Source organism: Ranitomeya variabilis, chromosome 3 (assembly GCF_051348905.1).
Source record: "Ranitomeya variabilis isolate aRanVar5 chromosome 3, aRanVar5.hap1, whole genome shotgun sequence".
Taxonomy (NCBI): domain Eukaryota; kingdom Metazoa; phylum Chordata; class Amphibia; order Anura; family Dendrobatidae; genus Ranitomeya; species Ranitomeya variabilis.
Window position 1 is genome coordinate 550,584,802 of NC_135234.1, and position 26,028 is coordinate 550,610,829.

Genomic DNA, 26,028 nt, shown 5'->3' on the forward strand with positions numbered 1-26,028 from the left:
TCAAGACATTGACTAAGCCACTCCAAAGGGTTAATTTTGTTTTTCTTAAGCCATTAAGAGGTGGACTTGCTGGTGTGTTTTGAGTCATTGTCCTGCTGCATAACCCAAGTGGGCTTCAGCTTGAAGTCACCAATAGAGATAAGCGAGTTTGTTCGGAAAACGTTTGCCAATCTCAAATTCAGCACAAATGTAGCACATTTGGATTTATGTTCAGCTTCACAAGAATTTTTACTCAAATTCAGCAAAATTTGGTCACAGTTCTTTAACTCATCACGTTTCCACTAATGCTTTTATTACTACTTTGGCTAGGATATTGGTGCTGTATGATGAGCTGTGGAGACGAGAGGACGTATTTGATGAGGGGACGGGGTGTGTCTAGGTCAGAGGAGCTGCGGAGTGTAATTTTTTTTTCTTTAATAACTTAATGTGTGTACATTCCGGCAGGCAATCAAGGCGCAGAAACCATCCACAACATTATGACACAAGGTCTTCTGTCATTGGCTGCCAAAGTCACATGTCCCTGGCCATATAAAAAGTGGACATCTTGTTTTCCTGGCACCATTTTCTCAGTGCCACAGTGCAGAGAAGCCGCTTCTGCTGCTGCTACTGCAAATGAACTTGTCACTAGCTATCTAGGATCCTGTCCAGTGTTAAATCGATCTTCCAGCGTCTAACTAAATTGTGCAGAAACTGTGTTGCGGTCTCAGAAGACCCAATTTGCTAATCCAAATAGTTTGTGATAAAACTGTGTTTCAGTGAGAAATCAGAAGGCTAGATTTCCGCTTTAAATCGTTAGGCCTAATATTGGGGTGCAGGCTCAATTTGCTAATTTAAATCCGTGATAAACCTGTTTTGCAGTGAGGAATCAGGAGGCCACATGTGCTCATCAAAATTGTTAGGTATAAGAGTGTTGCTCAGGCACACTATATAAGAAAATAAATAGTGATTCTTCATTTAGTGACAGGTGACTGACAGGTGTGGGCCTAAGGTTGTGAAACAGGAAGTTAAAAGAAGGAAAGTGTACATGTAGTGACCCAGTCCAGAGTGTGTCCTTCCCTTTAAGTAATCCTGGATTGTGAGTAGCTTCTGTACACTACAGCTCACTCACTAACTGCCCCTCTCCATTATCCCCTGCATTTGAGAGCTGTAATTCTCCATTTCTAGTCATTTTCATTTTAGATGCAATGCATTTCTTATTTGCTGTGTTCTGGTGCCATCTAATGGTGAAAGTGTACAATGACTCATAATTATTGTTTTGTAAGGATCTAGGATATGCATTTGTTGTCCTATTGGCCAGCTCCTAGTCACATGGTCAATAGGAGGAGCTGTTTTCCAGGCAAGTCTAGAATGTTCTTTAGTCTGAGGGATGCCATCAGGGAGAGCAGAAGACACGTGGAGGCTGTTTTCACTACAAGACATCCCGCAGGCCTAAGAGCCTGGGTTCCCTCTCTAACCTGTACAGACATAATTCTAAAGTTCTTCTGACTGGATTCACGCAGTTTTTACATTCACCTGTGCCATGACACACTGTGGAGCTAACCCCATGTACAGGTCTGTAACCTCTAATTGCTGCATCTACCTCCTTCTGTAAAATACCAAAAAACACTGTCCAGTGCTCCTAAAGCTCCAGACCCCAATCACATCTCAGTATCTAAGTGTGAACTGTAATTGCCATGGACTACTCATGAGAGACTGTTCCTTATTTGTTCGATGTGTACGTGAGTTCAGTGTTAATATTAATGAAAGCTCAACTGAACAAACACCGTCTCGTCCTGTCCAAAGACCACTGACAACATCTGTTACTGGATGGGCTACTCCGTTCCCTTTTTTTGGCAGCCGGACAGTGGTACACCTTGTGGATGAGGCTCAGAAAGAGCTCCATTGGATGGCACATGCTTCATCAAGTGGCCTCTCTTCTTCTTTCTCCACCTTAACATCACACACTGTACAATCCTCAGAGGTGACACTCCAATCACCCTTGTTTCCCCCCACGTGGGGAACCACAGATGGGCCATTCTGCAGAGCTGTGTGCACATTATCCTTTGGAAGTTCATTGAGCTGTTGGTTGGGTTAGTGCTAAAGGAAAAAAAAATCTCTTTAAATCTTCATTCATAGCGAGTGTGAACGAACTGAGTGTGTCCGGAGCGTAAGTGCGAACAGAAGGTAAGTGTGTGACTTGTGATTCAGTGACTTTGGAGTCAGGGAGTTTGCAAGGGAGGAATCACTGAATTGCTGTTTCAATTTTATTAATACTCTATATTTCTTTTTACTTAACTTTTCTTTCTGGTGCAATCCCCATTAGGAAATGACCTCCATAATTGACAATGCCATCCAGTGCACATCTTGCCACATGTATGCAATCCTTGAACAGCCAGTCAAGGGTGCATACTGCTGTGCAAGATATGAGCACGTTGTGCATTTGATAGCCCAAGTTCTGGATTTAAATGTGCAGCTGGCAACACTGAGATCCATAAACAATATGGAAAGGAGTCTGCTGCTCACTGAGCAGACACTCAATGGGATAGATGTGGGGGAGGATGGTAGTGTGGAGCTGCAGGACAGTGTGGCAGTTAGCTGGGTGACAGTTAGAAGGCCGGGTAGAGGGAAGAGTGCCAGGGAGGCTAGTCCTGATCTTGCTCATCCCAATAAGTTTGCTAAGATGGCAGATAGGGGGGTGTCAGTGCAGGGGTAGCACTGCTGCAGCAAGGCAAGTCTTCTGAAAGCCGGAGGAGAGTCTGCTCCAGTAAGGGGAAAAAAGGAGAGCAGGGCAGGCCAGACAGGTGCTGGTAGTGGGGGACTCAATTATTAGGGGAACAGATAGGGCAGTCTGTCACAAAGATAGGGATCATCGAACAGTGTGCTGCCTACCTGGCGCTCAAGTCCGGCACATCGCTGATCGGGTGGACAGATTAGTGGGAGGGGCTGGTGAGGACCCAGCGGTCATGGTGCACATTGGCACAAATGACAAAGTTAGAGGTAGGTGGAAGGTCCTTAAAGATGATTTCAGGGAATTAGGCTGCAAGCTGAAAGCAAGGACCTCCAACATGGTATTCTCTGAAATACTGCCTGTACCACATGGCACACCAGAGAGGCAACGGGAGATTAGGGAGATAAATAAGTGGCTCAGGAATTGGTGTAGGAAGGAGGGGTTTAGATTCCTGGAGAACTGGGCCAAACTTCTCAGTTGGCTACAGGTTCTACTCTAGGGATGGGCTGCACCTCAATGAGGAGGGTACAGCTGTGCTGGGGAGAAAATGGCTAGAAGGTTGTAGGAGTGTTGAAACTAGGGACTGGGGGGAGGGTATTCATTTTATAGGAGAGCAGATAGTGAAGATAGTGACCTGGGCACAAATAAAAAAAACTGGGGGTGGCATGGGGGTGGGGTTAGAAGAGTTAATAATTTAAGAAAGAATAGAGGTACAGAGAGATACATAAATTGCTTGTATACTAATGCCAGGAGCCTCACCAACAAAATGGAGGAATTAGAATTAATTTTGTTTGAACATAATTATGACATGGTGGGAATATCTGAGACATGGCTGGATGAGAGCCATGACTGGGCTGTTAACTTAAAGGGCTATAGTCTGTTCAGAAATGACCATATAAATAAGCAAGGGGGGTGTGTTTATATGTAAAATCAGCCTTAAAACCCATCCTGCATGATAATATAGGTGAATCTAATGAAAATGTAGAGTCCCTGTGGGTGGAGATATGGGGAGGAGGTAAAAATAATAAATTACTGATAGGGGTTTGTTATAAATCTCCAAAAATAATGGAAGCAACAGAGAATATCCTCGCAAAGCAAATAGATGAAGCAGCGACTCAAGAAGTCCTTATTATGGGGGACATCAACTACCCTAAAATACATTGAGGAACAGAATGGTAATAGGTTTTTGACAACTATGAGAGACAATTACCTTTCACAACTGGTTCAGGACCCAACAAGAAGGGGGGCACTGCTAGACCTAATATTAACCAACAGGCCAGACCGCATATCAAATATAAGGGTTGGGGGTCACTTGGGTAATAGTGATCACAAAATAATACGTTTTAATGTATCCTTTAATAAGATGTGTAGTAGAGGGGTTACAAAGACACTAAACTTCAGGAAGGCAAATTTCCAACGGTTGAGAGATGATCTTAGTGCAATAAACTGGGACGATAACCTGAGGCATAAAAGTACAGAAAAAAATGGGAGACATTTATTAGCATTCTGAATAGGACCTGTGCACAAGATATACCGTATGGGAATAAACATACTAGAAATTGAAGGAGGAACTCACTATGGCTAAATAGAGATGTAAGGGGCGCAATAAGTGACAAAAAGAAAGCATTTAGAGAAATAAAGCAAGTAGGTAGTGATGAAGCATTAAATAAATACAGAAAATTAAATAAATTCTGCGAAAAGCAAATCAAGGCAGCAAAGATTGAGACAGAGAGACTCATTTCCAGTAAAAATAATCCTAAAATTCCCCATCCCTATTTATATTAATCATAGAGACGTTGATTCAAAGAGTTAGACAAGATGAATACATTGAGGGGCTAAAAATAGGATAGCTGGAATTAAAAACATTAGCGTTCGCAGATGACTTACTTTTTATTATTACTAATCCCCTCAGGGCATTCCCTAATATTCTTGATATACTTCATCAATTTAGCCTGCTATCTAAGTTCAAAATTAATACCACAAAATCAGAAGCCCTTAATATAACCTTGACAAGTACTCAACTAACTACCCTTCGTAAACTAACCCCCTTTTCCTGGTCTACAACCTCTTTAAAGTACTTAGGAATAGATTACTAGAGATCCTGTCGATTTATTCTCCCTTATTAAAGAAAATAGAAACGTTGATGAAGTCATTTGATTTACCCACTTTATCTTGAATGGGACACATTAATGTTTTCAAAACCTACATCATGCCAGTAATTTTATATTGCATGAATATGATCCCTATTCCCCTTCCCTTCACTTTTTTCAAAATTTTAAAATCCCTAATATCTAGATTTATATGGAAACAGAAAACAGCAAGGTTGTCATACAAACTCCTCTTGTACTCCAATTCTTCAGGGGGTTTAGGGGTTCCTGACCGATACATCTATTATAAGGCTATACATTTGAGTAGATGGCTGAAAATTGTGCTCAGTCACGAGAAAGGAGATCAAGACAACATAGATTTAGCTTTATTAGGTCTCAAGGGAATACCATTTTTGTGGTCCCGAAAGATACCACCCGATTCGCTTAGATCAGATGAAGTAATCTTGGCTACCCTACGTGTTAAATGTTTAATCCTCAATTACCTCCCTCCAGACTCCTTTCCATCTACATTGACACCTATTGTTGCTATACCGCTTTTTGTGGATTCTGGTTTTAACGACCCATATAATCTTTGGCCAACGTTACCTAAAGAAGCCTTAAGCAGCTTTTATGATAACAAAATTTTCAGGAATAATGTTTGGCCTGGAAATGCACTAGCCCAACCAAAAAATGTTCTTCAAGAGCAACATGTTAAGGCCCCGTCTCACTAAGCGATTTACCAACGATCACGACCAGCGATACGACCTGGCCGTGATCGTTGGTAAGTCGCTGTGTGGTCGCTGGGGAGCTGTCACACAGACCGCTCTCTCCAGCGACCAACGATCAGGGGAACGACTTCGGCATCATTGAAACTGTCTTCAACGATGCCGAAGTCCCCCTGCAGCACCCGGGTAACCAGGGTAAACATCGGGTTACTAAGCGCAGGGCCGCGCTTAGTAACCCGATGTTTACCCTGGTTACCAGCGTAAATGTAAAAAAAAACAAACAGTACATACTCGCCTTTCGGTGTCCAGGTCCCTTGCCGTCTGCTTCCTGCTCTGACTGAGATCCGGCCGTACAGTGAGAGCAGAGCGCAGCGGTGACGTCACTGCTGTGCTCTCACTTCTCACTGTACGGCGGCAGTCAGTGAGAGCAGGAAGCAGACGGCAAGGGACCTGGACACCGAAAGGCGAGTATGTACTGTTTTTTTTTTTTACATTTACGCTGGTAACCAGGGTAAACATCGGGTTACTAAGCGCGGCCCTGCGCTTAGTAACCCGATGTTTACCCTGGTTACCAGTGAAGACATCGCTGGATCGGTGTCACACACACCGATTCAGCGATGTCAGCGGGGCCTCAACGACCAAAAAAAGGTCCAGGCCATTCCGACACGACCAGCGATCTCGCAGCAGGGGCCTGATCGCTGGTACGTGTCACACATAGCGAGATCGCTATGGAGGTCGCTGTTGCGTCACAAAACTTGTGACTCAGCAGCGATCTCGCTAGCGATCTCGCTATGTGAGACGGGGCCTTAAAGCGAATTATTTTACAATTTAGGCAACAATATCCACTTAAAACTACTTGATCTAGGTTGGACCTCTTGACTAAATTACCATCTCCAAGAACAAAACTCATATCACGTTTATATTCTCGCCTTATTGCTCCTCCCCAAAAGTTTAAACCTTCATTTATTTACTCTTGGGAATCAGAACTAAATGTTATTTTTTCAGATGATCAGATTGCCAAAATATTGTTCTATGCCCGAGGTTTCTCATGCTGTATTTTACTTCAAGAAAATTCATATAAAATTCTAACCAGATGGGATATGACAAGGTCAAACTTCATCATCTAGGGTTATCAGACACTAATACTTGCTGGAGATGCCACAATCAAAAGGGTCACCATACACATATATTTTGGGAATGCCCAATAATAAGAGATTTTTGGGATGATGTTAATCTCACTCTTAAAAGATTAAAGCTATTTCAGGGTGCTCTACAGGCTTCTGAAGCCATTCTTTCATGCCGGTCAAAAAACTTCAAACCAGTAAAACATGGACCTCTTCCTTTATTGCTCAGTGCTGTGAAACACTTAATAAAGGAAGACTTACTAACCAAAAATACTAACTGAGGGAAAAACAAAAAATGGCTTACAAATGGAAAAAACCCCCATAAAAGGATACTTTATTGATAATATTAAAACCAAACCCCTATCTAATACAAGAGTATAAAGGGGATAATAACCCCAACAAATAGAAAAGGCCCTATACTGGAACCATGTAACGATAATTTACCTATATGTCTAACTAGGATAGTAAAATATAACAAAAAGTGATATACAGGATATAACTAGAAGGGTGTATAGAAACACAGATACTAACCCTACCACTAGGGCAAATATAAATTTGCAACCCTATGAACTATCTTCCTACCTAGGTGCGGGGGTAGGCACCCTAAGAAAAACGAGAATGGCGCCCCCGCTCGTGCGGTGGCTGTCCCTGGTTAACTACACACTCCCTATAAGAAACAGGGTGTGAAACAGAAAGCCAAGTGGCTGTAAATAACTTGTAAATATATGTGATACCACTTAATACAGCATAACAGGCCCACCCCCACAATGTGCTGTAAGGTAGGGATAGGAAAACTAGATGTATACAAATATATACCACTAATGATACAATGAAAAATAACAAAATAAACACATAAGTAATACCAGTATTACAAAGAGCTATAGATAGCAACAAGTGCCACAAAAGAAGTCCCCACAAAACATAACTGGATGTAAAATAAAAGCGAGAGAAAATAACGCACACTATGGCGCTCGCCACCAGGGAGACAGGAGGAGTGGGCAGTGGAGTGGAATAGAATGAAAAGACCCCCCTAGCTGCTGGAACCACACAGGATCTGTGCCTATCCTGGGATTGAAATGTAGGTACTAAATAATCGCAATGCGACTACAGTGGCCCGCGCTCAGGGGTGTGTATATTATAGTAAAAGATTGTAGGCGGCTAACATAAGTATACAATGAATGATACTTGGATCGCTACAATGGTATACAATATATGGTGCTTAAATCACTAATTAAATGCTTAGACCTGCTGTAGAAAGCATATGAGTCAATATGTCATAAATGTATTTATGCCCGTATCGGCTATGTAGAAGTTGCTTACTGTGATTGCTGCGCTGTTCCAGTGTCCTGAGTAGACCCCGGCCTGGAGTCCGCTGTGAGATACGATGCGGCGTCTGTGCAGGGCGGGGGGGGGGTTTTGGTGGAGAAGGAATCGGCAGCTGTAGCGGTACCTGGGAGCCCCTATGGTACGGAGCGGTGCTGGAGCCAAAAAGGTGGCGACAAACCAACGCGTTTCGAAGGTGCTCGGCCTTCTTCGTCAGGGTTCGAGGCCGAGCACCTTCGAAACGCGTTGGTTTGTCGCCACCTTTTTGGCTCCAGCACCGCTCCGTACCATAGTGACGTCACTCTGCAGGCACCAGCGAGCCGGCGCTAGCGGCCATTTTTTTCTCCTCGCGGTTACCAGGGACGCCTCGGCCGGGGCTCCCAGGTACCGCTACAGCTGCCGATTCCTTCTCCACCAAAACCCCCCCCCCCCCCCCGCCCTGCACAGACGCCGCATCGTATCTCACAGCGGACTCCAGGCCGGGGTCTACTCAGGACACTGGAACAGCGCAGCAATCACAGTAAGCAACTTCTACATAGCCGATACGGGCATAAATACATTTATGACATATTGACTCATATGCTTTCTACAGCAGGTCTAAGCATTTAATTAGTGATTTAAGCACCATATATTGTATACCATTGTAGCGATCCAAGTATCATTCATTGTATACTTATGTTAGCCGCCTACAATCTTTTACTATAATATACACACCCCTGAGCGCGGGCCACTGTAGTCGCATTGCGATTATTTAGTACCTGGATGTAAAATAAATACCAATAAATCAGAGGGAATGCTATAAGCAGATAAAGACACACATCAGTGTTTGTAATGATATACTCATCTGCTGCAATAGTAGATCCCAGCTAATGCTTCATCCAGTATGCATTAAGATAGGGCAAACAAACTCCATAATCCACCTCTCGACGCGTTTCCCCCATAACCATGGGTTCATCAGGAGAGTAACGAAGATAATATGGCAGTAGACAGATATAAAAAACGATAGGGCTGCAGCGACATACCTAAGGGCCATCTTTAAATAGATGATCTCCAAATGCAGGAGACGTATGTATTTCCTGTTTAATGCTAAAAGTCAGTAACCGTGCCCTCATCCAGGATGTACACGTTAGCGGGAACAGGCAAAGCATATGTATAACGCCATGATATTGGAGCATACGGCGGCCCCACACATAAGTGAAAAGCAACAAGTACCTCCATCGCCAGGAGATCCCGGAAATGTCCGATAAAGGCGCTAAAGAACAGCGCATGCGCCGGATGCACAAACGGTAGAGGATAACACACCACCATGATGTTGAAGACCATAGGAGCTCCATAGAAACATCAAGACAACAGCGCATGCGCCGCACAGTGCAATGAGAGCACTAAAAAACAGACAATGCGCCGGATAAAGTGAAAAATAACAAACCACTTCGATATAAGAGACCCTGGGTATTCAATTCACCTATCTCTCAAAGGGTACCACAAGAATACATAAAGGTGATAAATATATAATAAACTTCATCACCTTCATTAATATATACATAAACAAAAAACAGGAAAATACGAATACAAATAAAAAAATACCATAAAAAACCAAACCCGGTGATAATGCTGCAAATAACAAAATACACAAAAAAAGATAAATAAATATATATCAGGCATAATACCTCAATAGGAAAAGCTAGCTAATATCAATAGGTAGATATACCCATCATAAGAAACAGCAATAATTTTGCTGTTCATTCAGGCCATAAGGTGCAAGAGTGCGTAACCTAAAAATCCACTGACACTCCTTTTGAAGGAGCAATTTATCCAGGTTGCCACCACGGGGATTACGTCGCACCACCTCCAGGACACAAAAAGAAATTACTCTACTGTCATTTGAGTGAAAACATCTGACATGCTGGGCTATAGGTGTGTCCCGTTTGTGCTTTATGTCTCCCAGATGTTCACCAATACGTCTTCGTAATTCTCTTTTAGTTTTTATAAAATTCTAACCAGATGGGATATGACAAGGTCAAACTTCATCATCTAGGGTTATCAGACACTAATACTTGCTGGAGATGCCACAATCAAAAGGGTCACCATACACATATATTTTGGGAATGCCCAATAATAAGAGATTTTTGGGATGATGTTAATCTCACTCTTAAAAGATTAAAGCTATTTCAGGGTGCTCTACAGGCTTCTGAAGCCATTCTTTCATGCCGGTCAAAAAACTTCAAACCAGTAAAACATGGACCTCTTCCTTTATTGCTCAGTGCTGTGAAACACTTAATAACTATACATTGAAAAAATGAGTCTCCTCCTACTTTGCGCGAATGGATTTCTAAGATAAACCAAATTTCTCGCCTTGAGGAACTCTCAAGCTGGGAAATTCACAACCATGATTTCTACTTGAAAATTTGGCTGCCCTGGAAGAGTATGCAAGTAGACAATGATTAATAAGGTTTTCTGATTGTAATTGCCCTTTCATATAGTTCCCGATGTTTAGTTAGCTGAATTACTGTGGCTTTAACGTGTGTACCTGCATTGATTGTTGGTTAATTGGTTGTTATCCCTCTACCTCTTACCCATTTTTCCCTTCTAATCCTGTTCTACCTACCTCTTAACCCCTCCTTCCTTCCCCATGTCCACATCCTCTTCCTCTTTCCATTTCACAAGTCAATTATACTGCAAATTGTCATTGGTCATGACTATAATTTTGACATGGTTGTAATCTTCTTTTATTTTACCAAAAATAAAGAATTTACAAAAAAACAAAAATAATTCCGAAATATTCTTTATCTACATAAATAGTAAGAAAGTGAAAAATTATAGTGTTGATCCCCTTAAAAATAGTCTGGGTGAAATGGTGGATGAGGATGTGGATAAAGCCAATATGCTAAATGACTTTTTTTTCAACAGTATTTGCACAAGAAAATCCCATGATGGACAACATGATCAGTGATGACAAAAATTCCTCATTAAATGTCACCTGCTTAACCCAGAAGGAAGTACTGCGACATCTAAAAATCACTAAAGTTGACAAATCCCCGCGCCCGGATGAGATACACCCCCAAGTACTGCAGTAATTAAGTACAGTCATAGATAGATCATTATTTTTAATCTTTAAAGATTTCATACTAACAAGGTCTGTACCACAGGACTGGCTTATAGCAAATGTGGTGCCAATATTCAAAAAGGGGACAAAAACTGAAATTGGAAATTATAGGCCAGTAAGCTTAACTTCCACTGTGGGTAAAATCCTGAAGGGTTTTCTAAGAGATTTTATGCTGGAGTATCTGAAGAGGAATAACCTCATGACCCAATATCAACATGGGTTTACTAGGGACTGTTCCTGTCAGACAAAAACTGATCAGTTTCTATGAAGAGGTAAGTTCCAGACTGGACCAAGGAAACGCAGTGGACATAGTGTATATGGACTTTTCAAAAGCTTTTGATATGGTGCCACACAAAAGGTTGATACATAAAATGAGAGGAATGGGGATATGGGAAAATATGTGTAAGTGATTAAGAACTGGCTCAGGGATAGGAAACAAAGGGTGGTTATTAATGGAGCGCACTTGGACTGGGTCGTGGTTAGCAGTGGGGTACCACAGGGGTCAGTATTGGGCCCTCTTCTTTTTAAATTATGTATTAATGACCTTGTAGGGGGCATACAGAGTAGAATTTCAATATTTGCAGATAACAATAAACTCTGCAGCATAATCAATACAGAGGAGGACAATTTTATATTACAGGAGGATTTATGTAAACTAGAAGCTTGGGCTGGTAAATGGCAAATGAGCTTTAATGGGGATAAATGTAAGGTCATGCATTTGGGCAGAAGAAATAAGATGTATAATTATGTGCTTAATTGTAAAACACTTGGCAAAACTGTCAATGAAAAAGACCTGGGGGTATGGGTGGACGACAAATTCACATTTAGTGGCCAGTGTCAGGCAGCTGCTGCAAAGGCAAATAAAATAATGGGATGCATTAAAAGAGCATAGATGCTCATAAGGAGAACATAATTTTACCTTTATATATGTCTAGAGTGCAACCACACTTAGAATATTGTGTACAGTTCTGGTCTCCAGTGTAAAAGAAAGACATAGCTGAACTAGAGTGGGTGCAGAGAAGAGCGACCAAGGTTATTAGAGTACTGGGGGTCTGCAATACCAAGACAAGTTATTACACTTGGGGTTATTTAGTTTGGAAAAACGAAGGCTAAGGTGATCTTATTGCAATGTATAAATACATGAGGGGACAGTACAAAGACCTTTCTAATGATCTTTTTACTCATAGACCTGAGACGGGGACAAGGGGGCATTCTCTACGTGTAGAGGAAAGAAGGTTCAATCGTAATAACAGATGCGCATTCTTTACTTTAAGAGCAGTGAGACTATGGAACTCTCTGCCATATGATGTTGTAATGATTGATTCATTACTAAAATTTAAGAAGGGACTGGATGCCTTTCTTGAAAAGTATAATGTTACAGGTTATTTACACTAGATTCCTTGATAGGGTGTTGATCCAGGGAACTAGTAACTTTTTTTCCTCAATGTGGAGCTTACTGTTTGCCACATGTTTTTTTTTACCTTCCTCTGGATCAACATGTTAGGGCATGTTAGGTTAGGATATGGGTTGAACTAGACTTAAAGTCTTCATTCAACCTTAAAAACTATGTTACTATGTATTATATTCCAGTGGCATCATAGGTCTTCTCCAAAGATTCACAGAATCCAGAGGAGGAAAGTAAAAAAGTAGGGTCTGAGCAGAATCCAGACCCTCATCACCAGATTTTATTCCCTGAGGGTGGAGGTGATCCTGATGAGACTCACATACCAGATGCACACGCGGACTGTACTGTGGTGTCAGGGCAGGTAGAGCAGGAGAGTGATTCTCAGGATGAGGAGTGTGAGAACATAGAGGATGATGATGAAGTGGTAGATTCCACTTTGTGTGAACCCAGAGGTACACAGCTGAGTAGCTCAGCAGAGGAGGAGAAAGACAAGGAAGTTATGTTGCGGCTTCCCACACAGACACAAGGTGATGCAACCATGACAAGCGCTGCATCCTCAGCCCCAACTCTGGCTGTGGCCAGCATCGGTCACAAATGTGCAGTTTGCAGGGGAGGCAAGGGTTGCCTAGCCTGGGTCTTTTTTGAAACCCCAAAGGATGACCCAACTCACGTTATTTGCCAAATTTGCAAAAAATAACTCAGTAGAAGCAAAAATTGCAATAGTTTGACAATTGCATACACGAACTAGCACATGAGTGATTAACATGCCCTAGTGTGGGAATCTCACTGAGCCAAAATGCTGAGTAATGGGCCTTGTCAACCACCGGCCACCCCATCAGCCACACCTGCTACTTTTTCCTCCTCTGTTACCGTGCCAAGTGTTGTCACACAGGTCTCTGGCCACAGAAACTCCACTTGCTTACTGCCTACAGTCGGAAGGATCGAGAGCCCATCAGCTTTTATGGTAGTGGACATGCCTGCTGCTTCTGAATCACCTAGCACAACACATCTTTCTCAATCCACCATAACATCTCCGCTTGCACCTCACTCCTAGTTCAACAGTTTGTCCTGTTCTCCGCACTTCACCCTCTCTCAGCACAGCAGCCAGGCCTTAATCCCACAGATGTGGTCACATAAAAGAACGTTTCCTCCTGCACATGTCAAAGCTAAGAGCTTGAACGCCACCATCTCCAATCTGTTGGCCACGGAAATTCTGCCTTTCCACCTGGTGGATACAGATGGTTTAAGAAAGTTTATGACCTTCCCAGACCCCCAGCACCAGTTGCCCAGTTGCCATTACTTCTCTAAGAAAGCTGTGCCTGCTCTATACCAGCATGTTGCCGACATCACCCTTTCCCTGACAAAATCTGTGTCTGCCAGGTTGCATTTCATTACTGACACCTGGATGAGCAAACATGGGCAGGGGCGATACATCTCGCTGACTGGGCATTGGGTGACTCTGGTGGGTTGCATGAGGTGGAAGGTGTGTCAGAGGCCTATTATACTGTTTCAACTATGTGGAAATTGATGTCACTTTAGTGGTATGTGACAATAATTTTTTGAAATGTGGAGATTCCAAGTTTAGTCTCAATCTGGTTGGTTGCGTGTAGTAGAAGGTGTGTCATAGGCCTATTATACTATTTCTGCTCTGTTGAAATTGATGCCACTTTAGTGGTGTGTGACAATAATTTTTTGAAGTGTGGAGACTTCAAATTGGGTCTCCATCTGGTGGGTTGCCTGTAGTAGAAGGAGTGTCAGAGGCTTATTATGCTGTTTCTACTCTATGGAAATTGATGCCACTTTAGTGATGTGTGACAATCATTTTTTGAAATATGGAGACTCCAAGTGGGGTCTCCATCTGGTGGGTTGCCAGGAACGTCTGCTCGCCACTGATTAATGCTGGTTACAAAGGCTGAACCTGGAGCAGCAGCCGTAACCAGCCGCAAAGTATCAGCTTGAGCCAGACGCTGGGACCTACGTCTCTGCTGAGCAGACTCCACTGCGGCTGGGGAAGAATGGGAGACCGCAGAGGACATGGTTCGAGATTCCCCCTGTGCAGCGGCGGGAACTCGACACCTAACACTAACCATGCCAAGATGAGGAGACTTAAAGCCGCAATGCTCCTCTGGGAAATATTCAAATTGTCTCTTCAGAGAGGAGGAGGAGTAGAACTCTAGTGCCACATATTGGAAGTAGCAATCCTAAAAATCAATGTCAACCCTTTAATGAGCCTTGTCACATGACTTAGGATAAAAGCCAAACCAGAATGTCAATTTGCAGACACTGTGTTTCGGGGTACTGCCCCTCGTCAGTGCAAAGCGATTCTAAAAATTCATACTAAAAATTGTGTGGCAGTACCTGAAAATTATTGTAATTTAGTTGCTACAGGAACAATAGATGATCCTCCACAAGCCTTTACAGTATTTCGCAAGCATGATAATTGCAGTGATGTCATTACCCTTCTAAACAAAAGCAACATGTTAAAAAATGTATAAAATGTGAGAATTTAGCTTCTGACTGATAGAGGAAGGTATTATTAATTCAGTGGCAAAAGAAAATGTTGCAAAAAATGTAAGTTGGGAAGATATTGAAGAGAAATGAAATGCCAAGTATGCTCATATTTTACAAATATATAACTCTATGGCTACACATTCTAAGCAGTGAAAGGCATTTTCATTTCCAGAACCCAATTAGAAAAAACTTACTATACGCAAATTATATTGATTCTTGCATCCTTTAAATAATTGCATTCTTCAACTTCTTAAGTTCCATGTAGAGCAATAATTTCATACCTAATAAGAAAAGTTAAAACTTTTCTTTAAAAGTGATGAAGTACCTTGACTGTTCACAAGAAACTAGCACTGACTATCAACCACACTTCATTTAATTTAAAGCCACAGGGTAAAAACGTACAAAAAGCAAAGAACAAGAAATGAATCAGGGAGTAACCAGAAACCAACAGTTTAGACCAAATAGCCAGAGGGCTATATATTAAAAGGGTATGTGCTTCAAGAGGATTAATGGAATGATATTTGTGTGTCAAAAACCATGAAAGAAATATAATTCCATGTGTCAAAAATATTTCCTTTATGCATCACATTAATGGCTTAAATACTTCTAACTTGTGATGGACACTGGCTATATGAATTTTTCTCTGCAGATAATTTGCAACAAAGACAACCTGCATGGAAGCAGATGAAAGCATGTATGCTCCCGAGCACACTGTGTCTGCGTATAAAACCACGATGCAGCATAAAGTACAAACTAGGCTGCTGATATCTCATTAAGGTCACATTTAAATGGCCGTTTACACCCATATTTGGGACCTACTCTTACAGTTAGAAGGTACAAGTATTCAGTTTACCAATGTGTCGCTTGTTACTGCTTGAGGATGATGATGAAGTAATCCAAAACGCATGGTGTGTTAAGGTTCACAAGACACTTGGGGAAGAAATCTATATGTTTTAATCAAATATAATAAAAATATGTTTTTCACAAATTCCTCTTGCAAGATACTTGCTTTCTAATGGCTGGTTCTACTCCTACAGTAGTTACATATCCTAATGATACAGTACATATTTCATTTTAAAATTATTATTATCAATTTTTATAATAATAACAATAATAATAACAATTTTATTTACCGTATATACTCGAGTATAAGCAGAGATTTTCAGCCCAAATTTTTGGGCTGAAAGTGCCCCTCTCGGCTTATACTCGAGTCATGGTCGGCGGCAGGGTCGGCGGGTGAGGGGGAGAGGGCGCTGAGGCATACTTACCTGCTTCCGGGGCTCCTGGCGCTGTCCCTGCAGTCCCACGGTCTCCGGGTGCTGCAGCTCTTTCCCTGTTCAGCGGTCACGTGGGACCGCTCATTAGAGAAATGAATATGGACTCCACTCCCATAGGGGTGGAGCCGCATATTCATTCCTCTAATGACGGTAACGGTGACCGCTGATAGAGGAAGAGGCTGCGGCACCGAAGACCAGCTGTCCAGGGGAGGGAGCGGGACGCCGGGAGCAGGTAAGTATTACATATTCACCTGTCCGCGTTCCACACGCCGGGCGCCGCTCCGTCTTCCCGGCGTCTCTCCGCACTGACTGTGCATGTCAGAGGGCGCGATGACGCATATAGTGTGCACGCCGCCCTCTGCCTGATCAGTCAGTGCAGAGAGACGCCGGGACGGGACGCTGAGGAGCTGCAAGCAAGAGAGGTGAGTATGTCGTTTTTTTTATTGCAGCAGCAGCAATGGCACAGCTTTCTATGGTACATCTATGGGGCAATAATGAACGGTGCAGAGCACTATATGGCACAGCTATGGGGCAATAATGAACGGTGCAGAGCACTATATGGCACAGCTATGGGGCAATAATGAACGGTGCAGAGCACTATATGGCACAGCTATGGGGCAATAATGAATGGTGCAGAGCACTATATGGCACAGCTTTCTATGGTACAGCTATGGGGCAATAATGAACGGTGCAGAGCACTATATGGCACAGCTTTCTATGGTACAGCTATGGGGCAATAATGAACGGTGCAGAGCACTATATGGCACAGCTTTCTATGGTACAGCTATGGGGCAATAATGAACGGTGCAGAGCACTATATGGCACAGCTTTCTATGGTACAGCTATGGGGCAATAATGAATGGTGCAGAGCACTATATGGCACATCTATGGGGCAATAATGAATGGTGCAGAGCAGGGCCGGACTGGCCATCAGGCAGTTCTGGCAAATGCCAGAAGGGCCGGTGCCAGTAGTGGGCCGCTGTGCGCCAACTCACCCCCACCAGCGCCACCACTGCATTCAACTATACCGGCGTCCATGACGCCGGTACAGTTGAATGCAATGATGGAGGAGAGAGCGTCTGCTGACGCTCACTCTCCCATCATTCCCCGCTCTGCCTCTGACACTGCAGGTGCGCGCGCACTCACTGTGTGCCAGGTAGTGCAGCGGCAGCCGCCGAGACAGAAGCAGGGAGAAACGCGGGCACGAGGAGAGGTGAGGAGTGGTTTTTTTTTGCTTCTTTTTACTGGACTGTGGGGCCATTCTCGGGGGGGAGAAATGCGGGCTGTGCTGTATACCTTTATGTGGGCTGTGCTATATACTACTATGTGGGCTGTGATATATACTACTATGTGGGCTGTGCTGTATACTACTATGTGGGCTGTGCTGTATACTACTATGTGGGCTGTGCTGTATACTACTATGTGGGCTGTGCTGTTTACTACTATGTGGGCTGTGCTGTATACTACTATGTGGGCTGTGCTCTATACTACTGTGTGGGCTGTGCTGTATACTACTGTGTGGGCAGTGCTGTATACTAGTGTGTGGACTGTGCTGTATACTACTGTGAGGGCAGTGCTGTATACTACTGTGTGGGCAGTGCTGTATACTACCGTGTGGGCTGTGCTATATACTACTATGTGAGCTGTGCTATATACTATTATGTGTTCTGTTCTGTATACTACTATATGGGCTGTGCTGTATACTACTGTGTGGGTTGTGCTATATACTACTGTGTGACTGTGTGGGCTGTGCTGTATACTACTGTGTGAACTGTGCTGTATACTACTGTGTGGGCAGTACTATATACTACTGTGTGGGCTATGCTATATACTACTATGTGGGCTGTGCTATATACTACTATGTGGGCTGTGCTGTATACTACTGTGTGGGCTGTGCTGTATACTACTGTGTAGGCTGTGCTGTATACTAGTACGTGAGCTGTGCTTTATACTACTACATGGGCTGTGCTGTATACTGCTATGTGGGCTGTGCTGTATACTGCTATGTGGGCTGTGCTGTATACTGCTACGTGGGCTGTACTGTATACTGCTACCTGGGCTGTGCTGTATACTGCTACGTGAGCTGTGCTGTATACTACTATGTGGGCTGTGCTATATACTACTGTGTGGGCTGTGCTGTATACTACTGTGTGGGCTGTGCTGTATACTACTACGTGGGCTTTGTTATCTGCTATGCGGGTTGTGCTATATGCTATGCTGGTTGTGCTATATACTATGCGGGTTGTGCTATATACTATGCGGGCTTTGCTATACACTATGCGAGTTGTGCTATATACTATGCGGGCTTTGCTATATACTATGTGGGTTGTGCTATATACTATGCGGGCTTTGCTATATACTATGGGGGGTATATTCTATTCTATAGGGAGGCCGTGTTATGTACTATGTGGCTGTGTTATATACTATTGTGTGGGTATATTATATTCTATGGGGGAGGCTGTGTTATATACTATGGGGGGTATATTATATTCTATGGGGGAGGCTGTGTTATATAATATGGGGGCTGCATTATATTCTATGGGGGCTACATTAAATATTATGGAGAGGTGGGCTGTATTATATTCTATGGGGGGCTGTATTAGATTTTATGAGGGATGATTGCATCATACTCTTTGATGGGGTTGCATTATATTCTGTGGGGAGGTGGGCTGTATTATATTCTATTTGGGGCTACATTATATTCTATGGGGGGCTGTATTATATTTATATTCTTTGAGGGGTGATTGCATCATACTCTATGAGGGGGCTGCATTATATTCTATGGGGTGGCTGCATTATACTCTGGGTTGGCTACATAATACTCTGGGGTGGCTGCATTATATTCTGTAGGGTGGTGGCTGCATTATACAATATGTGGGCTGCATTATATTGTATTGAGGACTATGGGGAATATGTTACACTACATGAAGAACTATGGGGTGCATTATACTATGAGAAGTGAATTGTACTACATGGATGACTATGGCGGTGCATTATACTATATGGAGCACTATGAGGAGTGTATTATAATATATAGAGGACTATGGTGCACATTATAATATAAGGAGGACTGCATATTCAGATTGTTTTTGCCGGAACAAAAATCATTGTTTTCAGCAGCACATCGCCGTTGTAAACTGTAGATGTGCTGCTGATAACATGATACTGTATGGTGATCTGTTAGTGATCTATTAGTGATCATTCTGTCCCATCATTAATCCTCAGCAGGTGGAAAGAGGCCCGGAAACAAGCGTTGAACAACTTCAGTATTGTCGATCAAACTCATTTAGCGGCCTGAGATCAGCGCATATAAATACAACCGAAATGCTTTTGTGTGATGTGCAATATGTTAGCATTTGGGGCCCTATTTGAAACTTTGCCTAGGGCCCCACTTTGTCTAAAACCGGCCCTGCCTACAAGTGTACAAAGATATTATACAGTCACCATGTGACAAGTGGGCCTGTGTAACTTCAAATGCCAGGGCTGAATTTTATTCCCAGTCCAGCCCTGGTGCAGAGCACTATATGGCACAGCTTTCTATGGTACAGCTATGGGGCAATAATGAATGGTGCAGAGCACTATATGGCACAGCTTTCTATGGTACAGCTATGGGGCAATAATGAACGATGCAGAGCACTATATGGCACAGCTTTCTATGGTACAGCTATGGGGCAATAATGAACGGTGCAGAGCACTATATGGCACAGCTATGGGGCAATAATGAATGGTGCAGAGCACTATATGGCACAGCTTTCTATGGTACAGCTATGGGGCAATAATGAACGGTGCAGAGCACTATATGGCACAGCTTTCTATGGTACAGCTATGGGGCAATAATGAACGGTGCAGAGCACTATATGGCACAGCTTTCTATGGTACAGCTATGGGGCAATAATGAACGGTGCAGAGCACTATATGGCACAGCTATGGGGCAATAATGAATGGTGCAGAGCACTATATGGCACAGCTTTCTATGGTACAGCTATGGGGCAATAATGAACGGTGCAGAGCACTATATGGCACAGCTTTCTATGGTACAGCTATGGGGCAATAATGAACGGTGCAGAGCACTATATGGCACAGCTTTCTATGGTACAGCTATGGGGCAATAATGAACAGTGCAGAGCACTATATGGCACAGCTTTCTATGGTACAGCTATGGGGCAATAATGAACGGTGCAGAGCACTATATGGCACAGCTTTCTATGGTACAGCTATGGGGCAATAATGAACGGTGCAGAGCACTATATGGCACACCTTTCTATGGTACAGCTATGGGGCAATAATGAACGGTGCAGAGCACTATATGGCACAGCTATGGGGCCATAATGAACGGTATGGAGCATCTATTTTTATTTTTCAAATTCACCGGTAGCTGCTGCATTTTCCACCCTAGGCTTATACTCGAGTCAATAAGTTTTCCCAGTTTTTTGTGGCAAAATTAGGGGGGTCGGCTTATACTCATGTCGGCTTATACTCGAGTATATACGGTATATAGCGCCAACATATTCCACAGCACTTTACAAATTATAGAGGGGACTTGTACAGACAATAGACATTACAGCATAACAGAAATCACAGTTCAAAATAGATACCAGGAGGAATGAGGGCCCTGCTCGCAAGCTTACAAACTATGAGGAAAAGGGGAGACACGAGAGGTGGATGGTAACAATTGCTTTAGTTATTTGGACCAGCCATAGTGTAAGGCTCGGGTGTTCATGTAAAGCTGCATGAACCAGTTAACTGCCTAAGTATGTAACAGTACAGAAACAGAGTGCTATTAACTGCATAAAGTGTATGAGAACATGATACGAGGAACCTGGTTATGGGTTTTTTTTGTTTTTTTTTTTATTAGGCCACACAGGGATCGTTAGGTTAATGCGTTGAGGCGGTAGGCCAATCTGAACAAATGAGTTTTTAGGGCACGCTTAAAACTGTGGGGATTGGGGATTAATTGTATTAATCTAGGTAGTGCATTCCAAAGAATTGGCGCAGCACTTGTAAAGTCTTGGAGACGGGAGTGGGAGGTTCTGATTATTGAGGATGCTAACCTGAGGTCATTAGCGGAGCGGAGGGCACAGGTAGGGTGGTAGACTGAGACCAGAGAGGAGATGTAGGGTGGCCATGAGCCATGGAGTGCTTTGTGGATGAGGGTAGTAGTTTTGTACTGGATTCTGGAGTGGATGGGTAGCCAGTGTAATGACTGGCACAAGGTAGAGGCATCGGTGTAACGGTTGGTGAGGAATACGATCCTGGCTGCAGCATTCAGGACAGATTGGAGTGGGGAGAGTTTAGTAAGAGGGAGGCCGATTAGTAGAGAGTTACAATTGTCCAGACGGGAATGAATAAGTGAAACAGTAAGAGTTTTTGCAGAGTCGAAAGTAAGAAAAGGGCAATTTCTAGAAATGTTTTTGAGATGCAGATAAGAGCGAGCCAGTGATCGGATGTGGGGGGTGAATGAAAGCTCGGAATCAAGGATGACCCCAAGGCTGTTGTTTGTGATGTTGCTTTGGAGTAATGGTAGAACCGCACACGGAGATGGCAATGTCAGGCAAAGGTAGGTTAGTAGAGGGAGAGAACACGAGGAGTTCAGTTTTTGACAGGTTCAGTTTCAGATAGAGGGAGGACATGATGTTAGAGACAGCGGTAAGACAATCACTGGTGTTTTCTAAAAAGGTCGGCGTGATAACAGGAGAAGAGGTGTATAATTGGGTGTCATCAGCATAGAGATGGTACTGGAAACCAAATCTACTGATTGTTTGTCCAATAGGGGCAGTATACAAAGAGAAGAGGAGGGGGCCTAGGATTGATCCTTGAGGAACCCCAACAGTAAGGGGAATTATTATTAATTATTGTTAGAGTACCATGGTGCTGTATATGAGAAGGGGTAACATACAATACACAAATAGACTAATGACAAACCAAAAAGGAAAAATAGTGGTGATTCCCAGGCAATGCCACTTAGTGACGATAAGGGTGTATGTACTCAGGATCTTTATTCATACAACGTGTTTTGAAGTTGAGTCGACCCCTCCTCCTATAGTATACCCGATGAAGGAATCTACACAACTTCAAAAAGCGTTGTAAAAATAAAGATCCAGAGAACGTACACCCTCTATTTCATTCAGGAAATCACCACACTCTTTTTCCTGTTTGCCTTGAATACGTTTCTTCTCACAGGTGTGTGGGTTACCGGTTGGAGCAGCAGCCCTTCATTCTAACAAGTACGAAGTTGCGCCAGGTCACAATGCAGACAGGTAAGCACATACAATCCATTGCTCGCTGTATCTTATATTGGGGGTAACACACTTAGAGCACGTTTCTATTATTCTTTTGTCAACTGATGAGAACTGATGTCAAAACGGCATGAGATGTCATCAGGGCTATTTTTTATTAGCTTCTACTGTAGACTGGCGTGCAAGAAAAAAAAATAGTGCAAGAAGTGATGCTCCAGATGACATGGCAAACTTTGGAAACATTATATGCAGGCTTGTCCTACTCCATTTTGGATACCAGGCAGGTGCACAAAGTGTGTATCTTTGTTTCTAGTTGTGTCCTGGCTGTACACAATTATATATATATATATATATATATATATATATATATATATATATATATACAGTACAGACCAAAAGTTTGGACACACCTTCTCATTTAAAGATTTTTCTGTATTTTCATGACTATGAAAATTGTACATTCACACTGAAGGCATCAAAACTATGAATTAACACATGTGGAATTATATATTTAACAAAAAAGTGTGAAACAACTGAAAATATGTCTTATATTCTAGGTTCTTCAAAGTAGCCACCTCTGGCTTTGATGACTGCTTTGCATGCTCTTGGCATTCTCTTGATGAGCTTCAAGAGGTGGTCACCAGGAAAGGTCTTCCAACAACCTTGAAGGACTTCCCAGAGATGCTTAGCACTTGTTGACCCTTTTTCCTTCACTCTGCGGTTCAGCTCACCCCAAACCATCTCGATTGGGTTCAGGTCTTGTGACTGTGGAGGCCAGGTCATCTGGCGTAGCACTCCATCACTCTCCTTCTTGGTCAAATAGCCCTTACACAGCCTGGAGGTGTGTTTGGTGTCATTGTCCTGTTGAAAAATAAATGATGGTCCAATTAAACACAAACCGGATGGAATAGCATGCCGCTGCAAGATGCTGTGGTAGCCATGCTGGTTCAGTATGCCTTCAATTTTGAATAAATCCCCAACAGTGTCACCAGCAAAGCACCCCCACACCATCACACCTCCTCCTCCATGCTTCATGGTGGAAACCAGGCATGTAGAGTCCATCCATTCACCTTTTCTGCGTCGCACAAAGACACGGTGGTTGGAACCAAAGATCTCAAATTTGGACTCATCAGACCAAAGAAAAAATTTCCACTGGTCTAATGTCCATTCCTTCTGTTCTTTAGCCCAAACAAGTCTCTTCTGCTTGTTGCCTGTCCTTAGCAGTGGTTTCCTAGCAGCTATTTTACCATGAAGGCCTGCTGCACAAAGTCTCCTCTTAACAGTTGTTGTAGAGATGTGTCAGCTGCGAGAACTCTGTGTGGCATTGACCTGGTCTCTAATCTGAGCTGCTGTTAACCTGTGATTTCTGAGACTGGTGACTTGAATAAACTTATCCTCAGAAGCAGAAAAGACTCTTGTTCTTCCTTTCCTGCAGAGGTCCTCATGTGAGCCAGTTTCTTTGTAGCGCTTGATGGTTTTTGCAACTGCACTTGGGGACACCTTCAAAGTTTTCCCAATTTTTCGGACTCACTGACCTTCATTTCTTAAAGTAATGATGGCCACTCGTTTCTCTTTACTTAGCTGCTTTTTTCTTGCCATAATACAAATTCTAACAGTCTATTCAGTAGGACTATCAGCTGTGTATCCACCAGACTTCTGAACAATACAACTGATGGTTCCAACCCCATTTATAAGGCAAGAAATCCCACTTATTATACCTGACAGGGCACACCTGTGAAGTGAAAACCATTTCTGGTGACTACCTCTTGAAGCTCATCAAGAGAATGCCAAGAGTGTGCAAAGCAGTCATCAAAGCAAAAGGTGGCTACTTTGAAGAACTTAGAATATAAGACATAATTTCAGTTGTTTCACACTTTTTTGTTAAGTATATAATTCCACATGTGTTAATTCATAGTTTGGATGCCTTCAGTGTGAATTTACAATTTTCATAGTCATTAAAATACAGAAAAATCTTTAAATGAGAAGGCGTGTCCAAACTTTTGGTCTGTACTGTATACATATATATATATTTGCATGTTATTTATTTATTTTACTCACTTATATAGCACCAATAATCCTTCAGCATTTTAACAGACATTGTCATCGCTGTCCCCATTAGGGCTCACAATCTAAATTCTCTACTAATATGCCTTTCAATTGTAGGAGGAAACAAGAGTACCTGGAGGAAAGCCAAACAAACATGAGGACATACAAACTCCTTGCAGATGTTGTCCTTGGTGGTATTTGAACCCAGGACACCAGCGCTTCAAGGCTGCACTGAGCAACTGTGGTGCCCGTTAATGTTAAAAGTCTTTGGAATTACTGTATTTTTCGGACTATAAGATGCACTTTTTTCCCCAAAATTTTTAGGGGAAAATGGGGGTGCTTCTTATAGTCGGAATATACTTACAAGTTGTGTGGCGGCAGCAGGAGTCGGGTGATACTGTGGCGGTCCCGGTCCGACGCTGCAGGGTGAAGATCACACCCCCTTCCCAGGCTGGTGCAGCAGGTTCAGCGGTGCTCTGTGGTTTGGGTGCTGCACTGGCATTTTGTGAAAGCCCAGAGGCCCCCGCACATCCATTGAAGCGATGTGGTGGCCTCCGCCCATCCATTGATATCCGAAAAATACAGTGTTATTGTGATTCTAAATATTCATTCTAAAAATTACGTAGCAGTACCTAAAAATGTAATTTATTTGCTACAGGTACAATAGATGATCCTTCACAAGCCTTTACAGTATTTCGCAAGCAGTTTTTTTGATCTTGCACCTTGAGGGGCCTAGTGCAAGAAGTGATGCGCCTGATGACGTGGCAAACTTTGGAATCTGTTCTTACATCAACTTTATAAGGCCAGGGCTACCAGATATGCGGCCTTCTGGCCTTTTTTTTATCTACCAGCTTGGCAGTGAAATGCTGGATTAAAAAAAAAGTCTTATGGCCAAATATATGGAAACCCAGCTTCATAGAGGTGCATAGAAGCGCAGTGTCTGCTATAACCTGTAAACCTTTAGTCTGATCCAAACAAGGGAGCTTGCAGTTATCTGTCCATGATATTATAATATGTGATAGACAATGTCTAATACATGTATGTTTTTGCAATTATGTCATACTTTATATGTATTAATGAACATATTGGTTCAAGGCCGTATATCAAGTTAGCAATTTAATTGTTAAACAAGCACGAGCACGACTTTGTCAGTCATGTCAGGTCTGACACACAGAATAGATTTTATTCCTTTTTTTAGGTGTATATAGATTTCTGCTCTGTCATCATTTTAGCTGCATTCTGCTTAAAAATTAAGATGTCCATACGAAATCCATGGTGTGATTAAGTATACAGTACAATGGTATTCTGAGTCAATGTATACAACCCTAAGATGTAGGTCATGCATTATAAGTATTTTTCATGACTCCTTAACTTTCTGTTACAATAGGAAACTTTCTCAAATATCAGGCCTTCTATACATAGATGGGCATAATGGTATAATACATATGCAGAAATATTATGGCTGTGTAGCCACAGATGGAGAA

General features: G+C 42.7%; 1 long non-coding RNA gene across 2 annotated transcripts; it reads right to left on the minus strand.

The window, feature by feature from the left end:
- Nucleotides 1-4,048: 4,048 nt before the first annotated feature.
- Nucleotides 4,049-25,097, minus strand: LOC143818373 (uncharacterized). 2 transcript variants are annotated; one of them, XR_013224494.1, is made up of 4 exons: nucleotides 24,909-25,097; nucleotides 15,180-15,266; nucleotides 14,833-14,936; nucleotides 4,049-4,166 (listed from the first exon to the last, which is right to left on the minus strand). It is a non-coding gene; the product is annotated as an uncharacterized LOC143818373 (long non-coding RNA). The 2 variants fall into 2 exon arrangements; XR_013224495.1 differs by lacking the exon at nucleotides 14,833-14,936 and having other exon boundaries at nucleotides 4,088-4,166.
- Nucleotides 25,098-26,028: the final 931 nt, after the last annotated feature.